The following is a 13,609-nucleotide window of genomic DNA, read 5'->3' as shown; positions in this document are numbered from 1 at the left end:
TAAGGCCTCATCTTGTGTTACGTCCAGGCCTGAGGCCCACAGCACAGGGGGGGATGTGGAGCTGTTGGAGTGGGTCCTGAACTTGAAAGCATGGTCTGGTAGTGATAGGAGAGAATGGCTTTAAGCTAGAAGATGGGAAATCTAAGTCAGGTGATAGGAAGAAATTACTCTGAGGGTGGTGAGGTGCTCCTATCCCTGGAGGTGCTCAGGACCACGTTGGGTGGGGCTGCCATCTTATGGGTGGCAGCACTGTCCATGGCAGGGATTGGAACTAGATGACCCTATAGGTTCCCTTCCATCCTAAGCCATTCTATGATGATTCTATAATTCCATTTTTGTGAGACAGTGGTAAGGATTGCAATCGTTACAAGTCCCCTGATCAAAAGTAAGTGAAAGATCATAGACTTGAAGATATTTCTATCCTCTTCCATAATTAACTCAGATGTGGGAAAAATACATTGAGCTCCTATTCCAAATAAGATAAACATTAGGGGAAAGGGTTTCTTGTCCCAAGTGAGCAAGTAACTATCTCGGAAAGCATCCAAGGAATAAGTAGTATGCCTTCAGGGAATGAAATGGGGAAGAACTAATTACCAGCTGTAGTCAAGCACAAGTCAAAAGGGTCAAATGAAAACAAATGGAAAATATTACTTGGTGATGAAATAGCGAGCAGAGGGAAAACAAAATGTCAGAATGGGATAACAGAGTAGTACTGATTACCATGTCAGTGCTGCTCAATATCTATAAGAAAAAGGTGCCTTATGTCAGTACAGATGGGGATCCTGAAATGGTGGTAGTCAGAACTGATAATGGGGCGGAGGTACAAGAGGGAACTTACTGCAGCTGAGTGGGAAGCAGAACCCATAGGATCTGATGAATTAAGGCTGAAGGAAGGGGATTTGTGTGGAGAGAGGTGATAATATCAGTCCCATAATTCTGAAAGAATTAATGTTTGGTTGCAGGAGCTGTTCTTGCATTTATGTATTTAATTTAGTGCTAAAATGTAAAGATAGGAGCCATAGGTGAGCCACAGGCTGCAGCCTAGGTATTGGGTCATCTGTAGTCAAGAGAATAAAGATAACAGAACAGACTCACAAGCCTATTTTAAAAATAGGCCTCATGCTACAAATCTGCTCTTGCTGAAATGGTGGAGTGCCTCACTGTATTGTGCTCCTCAATACCTTGCTTTCAATAATGGTATGTTAACTTAGTGGCATCTAGCTCAGAATTAGCACTTTCTATGTTTGTAATATGTCTCTTGTATATCTGTAGTGTGACAGCTGCTTCATTTATTTGAGCTTCAAAATTATCCAGGCTTTTCTTTCTAATGGGGTATGTGGTGTATTGAATGGAGAATATAGGAGATAAAGAGAATACAAAATAGATGAGAAACTTGTTAAAAGCTGGTCTATTATGATTTGCTAGGGAAAAAGTAGTGTATTATTTGATAAGAAAATTGTTAGTTGGCTTCACTGAGGAGATGTAATATTTTAATGTATTTGTCACCCAAAAATATTAAGCATTGATAACACAGGATTGAGAGTTATAGGAGGACTAATATATCTAGGAAAGTTGAATAACCTTGTGGAGTAGAGGAACTATTGTAGGTAAAATAAATTGCAAAGCCAAGCTAGCATGTACCTGAAGACTAATGACAACATATTCTGCTGCAAGCTGGAATCTATTCAGCTAAAACTGTCAGAAGAATTTGTTGTGATAGTCATGATGACAGCTGCTGATGATAAAGGCAACTGTGGTTCTTTGGTGAAAAGCAAACATTGTCTTACAAAGGAAAGAATGACTTCTTGCAATTGCTTTGTGTCCTGGTGAGACCTGCAGCATACTTACTGTGTGCATTTATAGATACTTTTTTATTCCTTCAAGTGTTTGAATACAAACATTGTTGTAATTAGGCTAATTAGGGCACAATTAATTTAGCAAAAAGAAAGCAGAGGCTATATTTGTTTGTATAAATATGTTATGAGGAATTGCTGTGAAAGTGAAAAAAGCTTCTAAGGTAGATGTAAGAACAAATGTAAGTTTAAATTGGAAGAAAATAAATTAAGGGCTTGATTGGTCCCTTCAGATACTGAGGAAAGCATGGAAATGTTGTGGAAAAAATAATATATGGCTCTGTTAACTTACACTGGCAGAGGTTTGACCCAGAAGGTGAAATCAAGAACCTCTGTTCCAGGATCATTTTGAAGATGAGTGCAGGGTCTTTTTAGAAGCTTTCTAGGAGCATACTAGGAATAAGCAGGCAAGGACAATTTGAGTATTTTCTCTTTTCCCAAGTCACTTGATGAAGGCTAGCCTCCTTAATTTATCTTTTAATCATGTGAGTATCTCTACAACTGGCTGTAATGTGTATCTATCCACCAACAGTGACTTTATGCAAAAGATAATGTGGAGTAAAATAAAATGCTCTGCTTGTAAGGCAGTTGTAACTTTTAAGTTTCAGGCAACCTACAGTCGAGCTCATAATTGAAAAATCTACAAGGTGTACATTGCTCCTAATTAATCATTCAACAGTTGTAAATCTCCACATCCACTGAAGGGTTTATTCTGTTGTGCATCTTTAGATCTTCATTTCACCTGTAGGGAGATCAAACCTTCTCAAGTTACTGAGTGACACTATCTTAGTCTGAGATTTTTTTACTTTAGTTTCTTCAGTACAGAAGACAGTAAGAAACTGAATATAGTCCTCGTAATTCTCATCACCATAATTTCCCTTTACTTGTAGATATCCTGAGGTAAATTTAAGGCCAAAGTTTGAAACAGTGTAGCAGCTGCAGCAGAGGAAATTTTATGCTGCTTTAGGAATGGATTTCTGATCTCCAGGTGAAAATCAGTAGTATGATCCAAGACAAATATAAACAGTATCAGTTTCTTAAGCCACAATTACAAAAATCCTCTGTTGAGACTTAGCTAATGAACTAAATTGGTTTTTAAAATTTTCCAGACACTTGGAAGAGAGCTCATTATTATGGTTAACCGTGGAGACCTGACTACAAAGATGTAGGTATTGTAGGACATCTTCCTATTCCTCTGAAACAGGAAGAACTGTTCTTCCATTTCCTACAGCTTTGAAGGTAGTCATTAAATGAATCCTGAAGATGACAGCTAACTGGTTGTGTGCTAGTCTAGAGAATATTGCATCATATACTTTAGGCCTGTAAAGCTTTCATTTCCTATAGATTTGCTTTGCCTTCTCTGGGAAATCAACTGGTACTCAAAGAATTTATGATAATCCTCAGAGATATGTGTCAAACTTCCTTCAATTCATGTATTTCAGAAAGTGCATTGTAGAACATGCGTAACTGGTTGGCTAGAAACAGTTGTGTAACTGTGTGTAAGATTAGAGTTACAGGATCTGGCAATTGCATGTTTTAAGAAGTGTAGCCACTGCTTTCTGAATTAATAGCTACGGTATCCTAACTAATTATGTACTTGTAGTTTTCTTCTGATTAAAAGTAATGCAGGTCATAGTATATGTTGGAGCTGGAAATTCAAGGGCTTGTGTTCCATTATGTCACCTAGCAACTTAATGTGCTTCCAAATAAACAGCCTTGTAAGTTTTAATATAGCCCAAACTTTTAAATCCTTTCTCTTTTTTTTTCCGAAGTTTTACTTTTCATGGACTTATTTTTGGCAACTATTATGCTGTTTGGCTGAGATAATGATTAGAAGCTAGAATGTTCAAACCTTTCCATAGATCAGCTGGAGTGGATGAAGAGTCAGAACTATTGCCAAAGTCTATGTTTGTCTCATCATTCAACTCTTGGAAATATTAGTGCCAAATATGTATCCTCTACGTGACCAGAAACAGTTCAATTTTTTCTTAAATGACTGGAATTGAAGATCTAAAACTTGGCCTGAATTTAAGAATAGTATCAGCTGAGTATGTTGTAACAGCTCTGCCAGGAACAGTACAAATTTTACATGTAAGATGCGGTGATACAGAAGTATATATGTCTGCATCTGAGCAGCATAAGAGAAAGACTTAATATATATTTAATCTTTGAGATATTATCCCCAAGTTCTATAGCCAGTGTTTTATTTTCTGCTTATGGAGCTGTTAATGTTTCCTTTTAATTGCCTTGCTTAGCTTTTATTAGTCCAGCAGTTTGAGAAGGGCTGTCTTTTAGGCTACTGTTACAATCTGTTTCTTAGAAACAATGTCACGCCCTATACATGTTACAGTTACACTTGCGAAGTTCTTTAAAATTCGTAGCAGTACTGGTATTCTCACAGAGTGCGATGTTTCCTAAAATTGCCCTAATAGATTCAGCCCTGACAGAAAATCTTAAAGCATTTTCCTGAGGGCTTTTACATATACATACATATATGCATGTGTTTCTTTTTACTGTAAACCAAAATTTTACCGTGTTGTGTTGACTGCAACAGTGAACACAATTGCATGCAAGTTGATTTTTTTCTTCCTGTTTTTTCTCCCCTTCTAAACAGTAAACTGCATCCTTTATTGCAAACTACATTATGTATTATCAGAACACTCACGTTAACAGTATTCTAAAGCAGTACTGATGTTTTTCTGCACAATTTATCCCTACAACTCATTTTTTTTTTCCCCCAGAGTTGTAGGTTTTTCTTAAATTTGTTTTAATGCCTCTCCTTGATCTATCTCTAACCAAGGGGCAGATGAAAGGCTAAGTGGAAGTAAGTAGAAAGGGCTGTGGGGTTTGTTTTTTAATCCGAAGACTGAGAAATTGATTGTTGTGTTAGTTAGGAATGTCAATCCTTTTATGGTCATTGAAATACTGGTTTATATATGTTCTTGTTTGAAGTGGATTACAATCCCATCAGAACGTTATGTAACATAATTATTGATCATTGTTTAAAATAACACAATTAGTGACTTTGGTTTCTAAGTTTTGCTGAAGTCTGGGTAAGTTTAAAATAAAAAGGGAAGAGAAAGAAAGAATAATGGAAAGAAATATTCCTGATATCCTTGCACCAAGCAGTTCTTGCTATTATGTTCTAGCACAACATAACTGAAACTAAGGGAAATTAGACTTCTTCAGTTACATTCATCTCGAGAAGCTACCTTAATGAAGAAATGTGTTTACACAGGCTCTCTGGTTATTAAATGTGATATGATGGTATGCTACATCTAAGAAATTTAGACAGTAACATGTTTTAGCTGACGAGATGGTACTTCTCTTTTTCTTAGAGGTGAAAATTATGACATAAGAAATTGAATAATATATCCAATTGTGCAAGCACAACCTGAAATGAAACCGGTGAAAAATGATGCTCTAAATACCAAGCTACTAAATACATTAAAAGGCCACCAACAACCTTCCAACTATAATTCCCATGTATTTGCATGCTCATGTAAACAAGGGATGAATGGAACAATGTAAGAATCGATGCAGCTGTGTTCGTGCTTGCTTTCATTTGCTAGTAGCTGGTTTTCCCCGAACTTTGTTTTTAATACTGTATTCTTTCCATATAATTCTGTAAATGGATGGGATCCATGCATAAAAACAAAGAATAAAATCAATGAATAAAATCTTTGAAAGACTCACAGCAAAGCAATGTAAAACTAAGAACTGCTCTTGAGCTTTTTGAAATTAATTCCCATTTTTCTTCCCCTTTTTTCCCTTTTTCCTTTTTCCTTTCCCACTTTCTTTTTTTTTTTTTAATTTTTTTTAATTTTTGTTTATTTATTTTAGGTTTCTGAGTAAAGCAGGGGAAAGTGATTTTTTTCCCCCTTTTCTTGTACAGTTTAAGCCAACTGCTATTACTCATTCGAGTTTCAAATGCCAGATGCATTTAAGGCTGGGTGATTTTGTCACATGCTGATGTGTGTCTACAGTTGAGAAATCTTATAAGCGGGTAAGAGTTGGTATCCAGGGACTGCAGACACAATTTACTTGCCACTGTGATGTGTCAGATTTCCTGTCTGAGACACTACATTACAATAAGAACATATTCATTTATCCAGGGTTTTTCTTATGTCTGTATGTGGGCTATGGATCGTATACTCAGTTGTTTAGACTTACCAAACATCTTTCAATTTGGACTCCTCAAACAAGACAAATTAGTGAGTTTCAATTTGACATCAAATTCTCCTCAAATTCAGGATGAATGTGGGACTCTAAGATTACATGCAGAAGCAGGAAGATATGTTTACTTGTTCTTGTATAACTGAAGATCTTTGAGGTTACGTAAGTTAGTCAAAGTCGAAAATAGAGTAAACCATAAAGCCCTGTTTTCTGAGTTAATAGCTGTACTTCACTTCATTTCCTTTATTTCTTTACTGAATTAATCTTACGGTAATGACTGTCAAGAAAATTTCAATTTTTTGGTCTTCCACATGGTGATAACAAATTCAACAACATTATGTATCATATTGCAGAGGTATGTATATGTCAGAAAGTGTAATTCCTAGTAACTGTAGAAGTTGTTCATCTGTTATACAACATGTGTATCAGTAGTGTTTGTTGATGGTATGCCATTATTAATCTGAAACTTTCTTTTACCACGATGAGATCAGGAGCCTTGTAATTGTTGCTCAGATTTGCATTGTTCTTTGTCTTCCAGGAGAGGGCAGTGATTTGTACACATTACAGTCAGATTTTTCCACAGCTACACAGAAGTTGCTTACAATAACCAAGTACTAGATTTAAAAACGTGGATGAACTCATATACTGTATTGCTTCCATAAGAAAGAGTAGTTTCATCTGTACATAAAGTCACTTAGAAATTTTCTTCAGAACATAAGTTTTATTGCAGATGAGTAACACACAAGAACTTGCTTTTATAAAAATCAAGAATGTTAATGGTTACTGTCATAAAATAAACTATTCTTTTGTGAACCAAGAAAAAAGTTAGTGCATCGCTAATAGCATAGGGATACAAGAGGCAGGAGTTTATACTAAATAAAATGTTTAATAGGGAAGATATCACATAGCGATTTGTGAGTCCAAAATCTTATCCTCTTTTCCACATGCATAGATCTAATAAGATGTTAAAGAACTCCCTGCAAAATTTCGATGTTTTTGCTTTATGTTTACAGAGGTGAAGTCTGATCCACTGTATGGAGAAATATTACATGAGAAAAAAGTTTACTTTCCCCGTCTACTGCCTACTTTCAGGTAAATTTTCAGTAATGAACAAAAATCCAGATGTAAAGACAAGGACTCATCACTATCAAATGATTTATTACAGTAGTCTGACCTGACGTTGTGATGTTTTGTGTGCCCGTGTGGGCCTTATGTAGATTCTAGAGTATGTTTAAAGCGTTTCCAGAAGCTTTATCTCATGTTGTGAATATGATTTGGAAGTAGACCAAGTGATGACTGCAGAAAGAGAAATGCTGTGAAGGGTTATGTAATATCTCAGAGAACAACTAGACCATCTGATAAGCAGTTCTTTAGGTTACTTACTGGAGTTTCAGGGTAATACTGGGTAAAGCTGAATTATGTTGGCATGAAACTCCTTCCAAATAATTTTGTATCATAATTGTCAACTAATTTGTATAGTTATAGAAAGGGTTTTCTTTATAGTTGAAATTCTCTAGGTGCCAAGTGTGCATCATAATTTTCTTCCACTGCTCATAAAATTACTTAATGAATATTGGCTTGCAGGATTATTATCCTTCCAGCTAATTCCCAATCCGACTCAATTTGCCTTTTCCTGGGCTTCTTGCCACGTTCCATTTTTCCCAAAGCTGTTGATGTTATGTAGGACTGAAATGTAGAATTATCTACAGTTCATACAAGAATCAAGTACCTTAGGCTGTTTTGTTCATCTATTATTAATAGACAGTAAATGCAAACATGAGCTAACAAAAAGCAAAGGATAAACACATTTAAGACAGACCAGTTCCCAGAGAAATAATCTAAAAACTTGTCAAACAATTTCTGAAACATGGAAGAATGATCATTTCCCATAGATTCATTGTATATATTCTGGCACTGTAACTTATGCTTTATATAATGTCTTTTTAAATATTAATATTCCATTGGAATATCCCAAAGAGATTTACAGATATCAGCAAAATCAGAGTTATAATACCAGTGTGGATTTAAGGAAAAAAAAATATAATTTGTTGCTGAAAAATGTATTTTTGTCTCAGTTAACAGCTTTCTGCAACTCTGCCATTACAGTTTCACAAAATACGTCATTCAACAATTCCTGTATATTCTCCTGCGTTTGTTTCCTACTTTGAGGGTACTCGTGGCCAATGTCTCGTATTAGTTTATTTCTACATGAAGGAACTCATGTTCTTGTGATCCTTTCTACTACTTGCAAACATTACTGTGTGCTTGCACTGTAGTTTTCACCAGAATTAGAGTTGAGGGGGGAAGCATGTGTCTTCAACGCTTATTTTCCAAATAAGCACTGTCACAGATTCTTAGATTAGTTGCAATGTTTTTTTAGTCATTTCAGTATTCCCTTCATTCTTTGTGCAAGCTGAATGGACCTGTGCTATTTTTCAGCTCTCATTGTGCTTTTCTGCTCATTTAAACTGGTATTAAACTGAAAAATAGTAAAGAGCTTAAGAACTGGTAAACCAAAGGATCTAAACATGTGAAGTGCCCAAGTTATGGCACAAGCTCTGATTGCATTACTCACATTTTCTGGATACTTGCTTTATCCCATGCTTTAGGCATGCAAGAGCTGCAAGGAGAAATGGAACTTTCTTGAATAAGCGTCTTGACCTAAAATGCAGGGAGCCAGTCACATACCACATTCTGCTGTAGTGGAAGTGAATAAACACATCTGTATCATAATGTGTTTTATGTAATGTTCTTGTGGTTTCTTTTAGTTTTTATATCTGTCACTTTCTAGTATTTGATCTCCCAGCCTTAGTATTCTTTTGTTATTAAAAATGTAATGTGGTTAGCTTTAATTCATTAATCCTTTCAAGGCTTGCTGGTTTGACTCTGTGGGCCACTGATGTACTTGCATCCACCTCAACAGAAGAGATTTTCTAAAAAGTTGTTTAAAGCTGTTGTAGAAGTGACTCAGGATAATTGCTACTCTGATATGCTCTCTTGGTTTCCTGGAATCTTTTAAATATAAATCCTTTGCTAGAAGAGAGCATTTCTAAGAAACAAAAGAAATGCAATATGCCAGTCAAGACACTTAATTCTGATACAGTTCACATTGTATAACTCTCCTTCCCACCCTGAATCCCTTGATGTTTAGCATACGATGATTGCTGTTAATATGGCATACCACTAGTGACACTTCTGTCTGCATGCTGTGTTCTGTATATGAGTTTTTTTCACTCAATATATATCTCTAGCTGCTTTGAAGCATTTGTGCTCCAACAGTGCTCAATCCAGAATGTGTGAAAAAGAAGCCAAGAGATTGTTGTCTTGCAAAGCTCTCAAATGACTTTGGTTAACCTGAATTCACTATGTGATTTTTGGTGGTAAATGAAATAAATCTGATTTAGCTCTGGGAATAGGTAGTTGGGCTGTGATATATTACAAAAATGTTGTTTAATTCTGATATTATATAGCAGCAGAAAAATTCTAGTTTGCAACTGTCCAAATAGTCTGGCCTTCTCAATTCTCTTTAGTCAACTTGATTGGAGCAAAGGAGTCAGAGCTGAGCCACAAATCCCTAAGTGGGGCAGAGCTGACTTTCCTGCCTCCTGTTCTGCTAGCAGTGGAGTCAGAGTGTGCTGCCCTCTGTCTGCTTCCATGTATGAGTATTCTTCATCAAGGTTAAGACTTACTAGATTTAGTTTTAGGAGCTCCATCTATAACTCAATTTCTTAGTTCAGTCTGTGGTGTGCTGCAGAGATGCTGGCTTTGTAAGTATTGCTCTAACACTGCACCATTTTTAATTTGAAGACATTTAGTTTTGTGAGCCTCATTCTCTTTAGGAATCGGAGTATAAAATGCTTTCTTCTTATTGCCTGAGTATCAGTATAGGTTTTTCCAGTGTCATGAACTGACTATGAAACTCAGACACCTAACATCCTCTGTATTATTCTAAGGGAACATGTACACTGTGGTACAGCACAAGAATGTGCTTCTTCCATCCCTTATTTGTAAATTACAGTCCCTTGCTCAGGACAGAGAGAATAGTGACAGTATCTTAAAATGATTCTTGCTGGTGCATACCTGTTTGTAATGCAGCACGGACTTCCTGTTCCAACACTTAACCTTGTTACTGGCACCTGGTAAACCATGGTGCTGTTTCATGCATTAGAAGTGAAGACATCTAGGAAATCTGTAAATGGTTTCACTCTGGTCAGTGCAGTAGTAAAATTAAATTTGGATGCCAAAGTACACAGAGGGTAGGATTCTGTCATACAAAATGAAAGGAAAATCACCGGGTGGATTCAAAAACTGTGGCCAGGACTGTGCATCTGAGGACAAAGATAGAGTTCTCTGCATTCTTTGGTGTGTGCTATTCTTTTGAACATATGCCATTACTTTGCATTTCCTTACTTAAGTGGATCGGAAAAATAAAATTTGAAGAAATTGGGGAAAAAAAAAGGCTCATTGCAAAAAAAAAAAAAAACCACCTGAAATCTATGCAGAAACAAGAATCATAACAATGCAGTGCCTGGCAAAACAAAAACAAAAAGAACACCATCAAGAAGAAGCATCTGAATGAACTTCATGCTTCTTGTGTAAACCAATCAACTGGTTCAAAGAACTATTTCTCTTCTTTATTTCCCCAGTTCCTAGGTAATGTTACAGTCTCCAGCTGGCTGAATGCATCGTGTTTTCCATTCTTCATGTTCTGAATCATCACGTATCTAAATAATGCTTGTACAGGCCTGGGGAGCTGAATGGTCTGTTCCACTATGGCAGCAAGAATGGTATTTGAATATGGTTTCATTTCCTTTGGTTTATTTTGTTATATAGCACTAAGGGAGTGACAACTATATTGCTATAGTTGCTGCTGTGAATACAATGAGACTGTTTTGGATCTGAAGACACACACTCTCTTGTTTTGTCAGTCATGTGCTAGTGATGCAGAGGGTCCTGCTCTGTTCTGTTTTTTAGGGTTGAGTGATGCCTATGCTTGAGTGGTTCTGTGTGCAAAGTTGCTTTTCATCCTCCAAAGTTGCACACCTCTAGTATCATTTGGGAGAAGTACTGTTTTAAATAAATTTTCATTAAAATTGAACAAATTGTGCACCTATGCGTAAATTCTCTAATCCACTAGAGGAAGACCAAGTTCTCCTGTGTAGGCAACAGAACTACACGTTGTCAACAAATGGGATCCTCATGCTCTTCATATGGTGTTGTATTCTGTGAAGGGCTCTTGTGGAAATGATCTGTGTAAGGGTTTTGAATATGGAACCATACTCAACTGGATATACTTTTTTTCATTTCCAGATAAAATACCACAGATTCATGAGGATATTGTCATTCCTTGCACTGAGTGGAATGCTGTAGCACTTCTTACTGGGGTTGGATGTTCTTGGGATGAATGCATCTGCAAGGCAGCTAAGAGGCGGGACACTTTTTTTTTGATCCAGATTGCACCTAGGCAAAGTATTTCTCTTAACATTTTGGTCTTTTGAAATAAAGAAATGCCACTTGTGATTAGGTCACATTGTAAGACAGGCTGCAGTTATTAATAGTTCACCTCTGTGTGATAGCTAGGATTTCCTCCTTTTCCACTCTCTGTGAAGTAGGTTATAATCCTATAGATTGAACAGAGAAAGAAGGAGTCCTGGATAACCATCTTATCTTCTGCATCCAACAGAAGCCTTTACTGTCCTTAGAAAGTTTACCAACCACAGAAGGTGAGTCAGTGAAAGCAGCTCAGGGGTGAAACTACCCATGAGAAATAGCTCTGGTATGATTCAATGCTTCCCTGTAAAATCCTGGAGACAGTTATGGGACAAGCAATCAAGAGACAGCAACTGAACAGGGCCAATATTCAAGAAGAGTAGTATGTGGCACTGCAGAGAAGGGAGTCGTATCTTGAGTTATCCTTCCTGATCTCAAGAAGACGAGTGGCAAATCTGATGGCCAGAGGTGATAGAAATTCTCTTGTTCAATGTTTGAGTTGCATAGTCCAAGCTCAGTTCTGTTCTTATTACATAAAAACATTTCACTTACTTTGCAGAATACTGCTTAACTGCTGATAAAGTTTTTGCTCTAGCATCTTTTCTCTTCTGCATAACACTGTAAATGGTGAAATGTACCATACTATACAGTTAGTGGTGTGTAAAGAAGAAATAACAGAAACAGAAATGTGAAAAGTCTGAGCGTTATAAAAAAAATCAAATGAATTTTCTGAGCTGTTTTTTATCTAATATGAGATGCTTCCAGGTGTTTTGATATTAAGAGGGATGCTGTCCAATGTGCTTGGAAAAAAATACCAGCTTGGAAAGGTTTAGTGCAACACTGAAGGAGGATGTGAACAGGATGTTTGAAAGGGCTGCTGTACTAATCTTGTAGTTAAATCCAGTCAAAGCCTGGACACAGCAAAGGGCTGTGGGCTAATAGTGAGTAGAATGAGAGGGAAGCCTTTTTGCCAGACTTGAAGCATACTCTGTTAAGGTACAGCTGTGATTGGAAAACACCACTTTCCAAATGGAGACTTACATGGCAGATACTTATATCCTGGGTGTGGATATAATATACTACAGTTAGAAAAGTACAGGGATTGTCTTTTGCCATGGACTTATGCAACAGCATATATAGCTGCCCACTGTTTCCTCTCTGCCCCCCCTCGGAGACATTTTCTGTCCAAAAATATAAAAAATACAAATCCAGAAGAATTGCAGCTTAGGCTCTACCTAGAGAAACTTTTAGACTGTTCATGCCATAAATATCTCTTAGAGATGGTGACATCAGAACATTTGGAGAGAGAGGTTGGTCTGAAACTGAAAACAGAAGCAGTTCCAGTCTCACTGCAATAGTACAGCCAGTGAGAGGAGCGGTACAGGCGTTTCTCTATGTGGATTATAGGACTGCAGAACAGGGAGGAACTGCACAGTCAGACAGGCATTACAGTGTAAGTGCAGCTGCTGCAGCAACTCTTCTCATATTTGTGCTTGTTTTCAAAATCAAATCCCTGCAGCACTGTTTGCTTTTTTCTTCTTTGGGTTTTTTTTTTTTTTTTTGGAGGTTTTTTTTTGTTGTTGTTGGTTTGGTTTGGTTTTGCTCTCTTTTGAAAGATCCTGAAGACAGCTTGGCAGTGCACAGGATTCAGGTTTGGCTTGATTGCTTCTCTCAAAGCTATGCAGAGGGGCTGACCATGCAGGTTATTTTATGAGTCTGTAAATGAATGGGGGGGACAGGAAATGAAGGAGGTTGAGAAGAAAAGAGAGAGGGAAAAACATATATTTGGGAGACTATGAAATTAACTAAAATCCAGTTCTTTTGTGCATTAGTAGAAAGACAGCAAAATCTCAGATAATTCCTAGGCAAAACCCAACTTCCTTAAACAATTTCACAATGCAGGATATGTTTAACTCTTTAATCTCTTGTCAGATTATGCAGCAAACAGTTCCTCTTTCCTTGTGGGAAGGACAGGAAGTTTTCTGGTTTCTTGACAAAGCAGTCTTTCCCATCCTATTTGCCAGGTTTCTGATGATAATAGACCCTAACATGATTGCGCATTATTGGTTGTTAAGCATGACAAATTTAGT

General features: G+C 36.9%; 1 protein-coding gene across 1 annotated transcript in view; it reads left to right on the top strand.

Annotated features, from left to right (window-relative positions):
- Positions 1 to 12,904: 12,904 nt before the first annotated feature.
- The window catches only part of DAAM2 (dishevelled associated activator of morphogenesis 2), a 177,206-nt gene continuing 176,501 nt past the window's right edge, over positions 12,905 to 13,609 (top strand). Inside the window, exon 1 of the mRNA XM_065755211.1 lies at positions 12,905 to 12,972. The gene's annotated coding sequence lies outside the window, so the exon portion shown is untranslated. The remainder of the gene's footprint in view (positions 12,973 to 13,609) is intronic.

The sequence above is a fragment of the Cyrtonyx montezumae genome, unplaced genomic scaffold, assembly GCF_038088225.1.
Source record: "Cyrtonyx montezumae isolate F1298 unplaced genomic scaffold, pur_monq_1.0 scaffold_0, whole genome shotgun sequence".
Lineage (NCBI taxonomy): Eukaryota > Metazoa > Chordata > Aves > Galliformes > Odontophoridae > Cyrtonyx > Cyrtonyx montezumae.
This window is presented reverse-complemented; position numbering and strand designations above follow the sequence as displayed.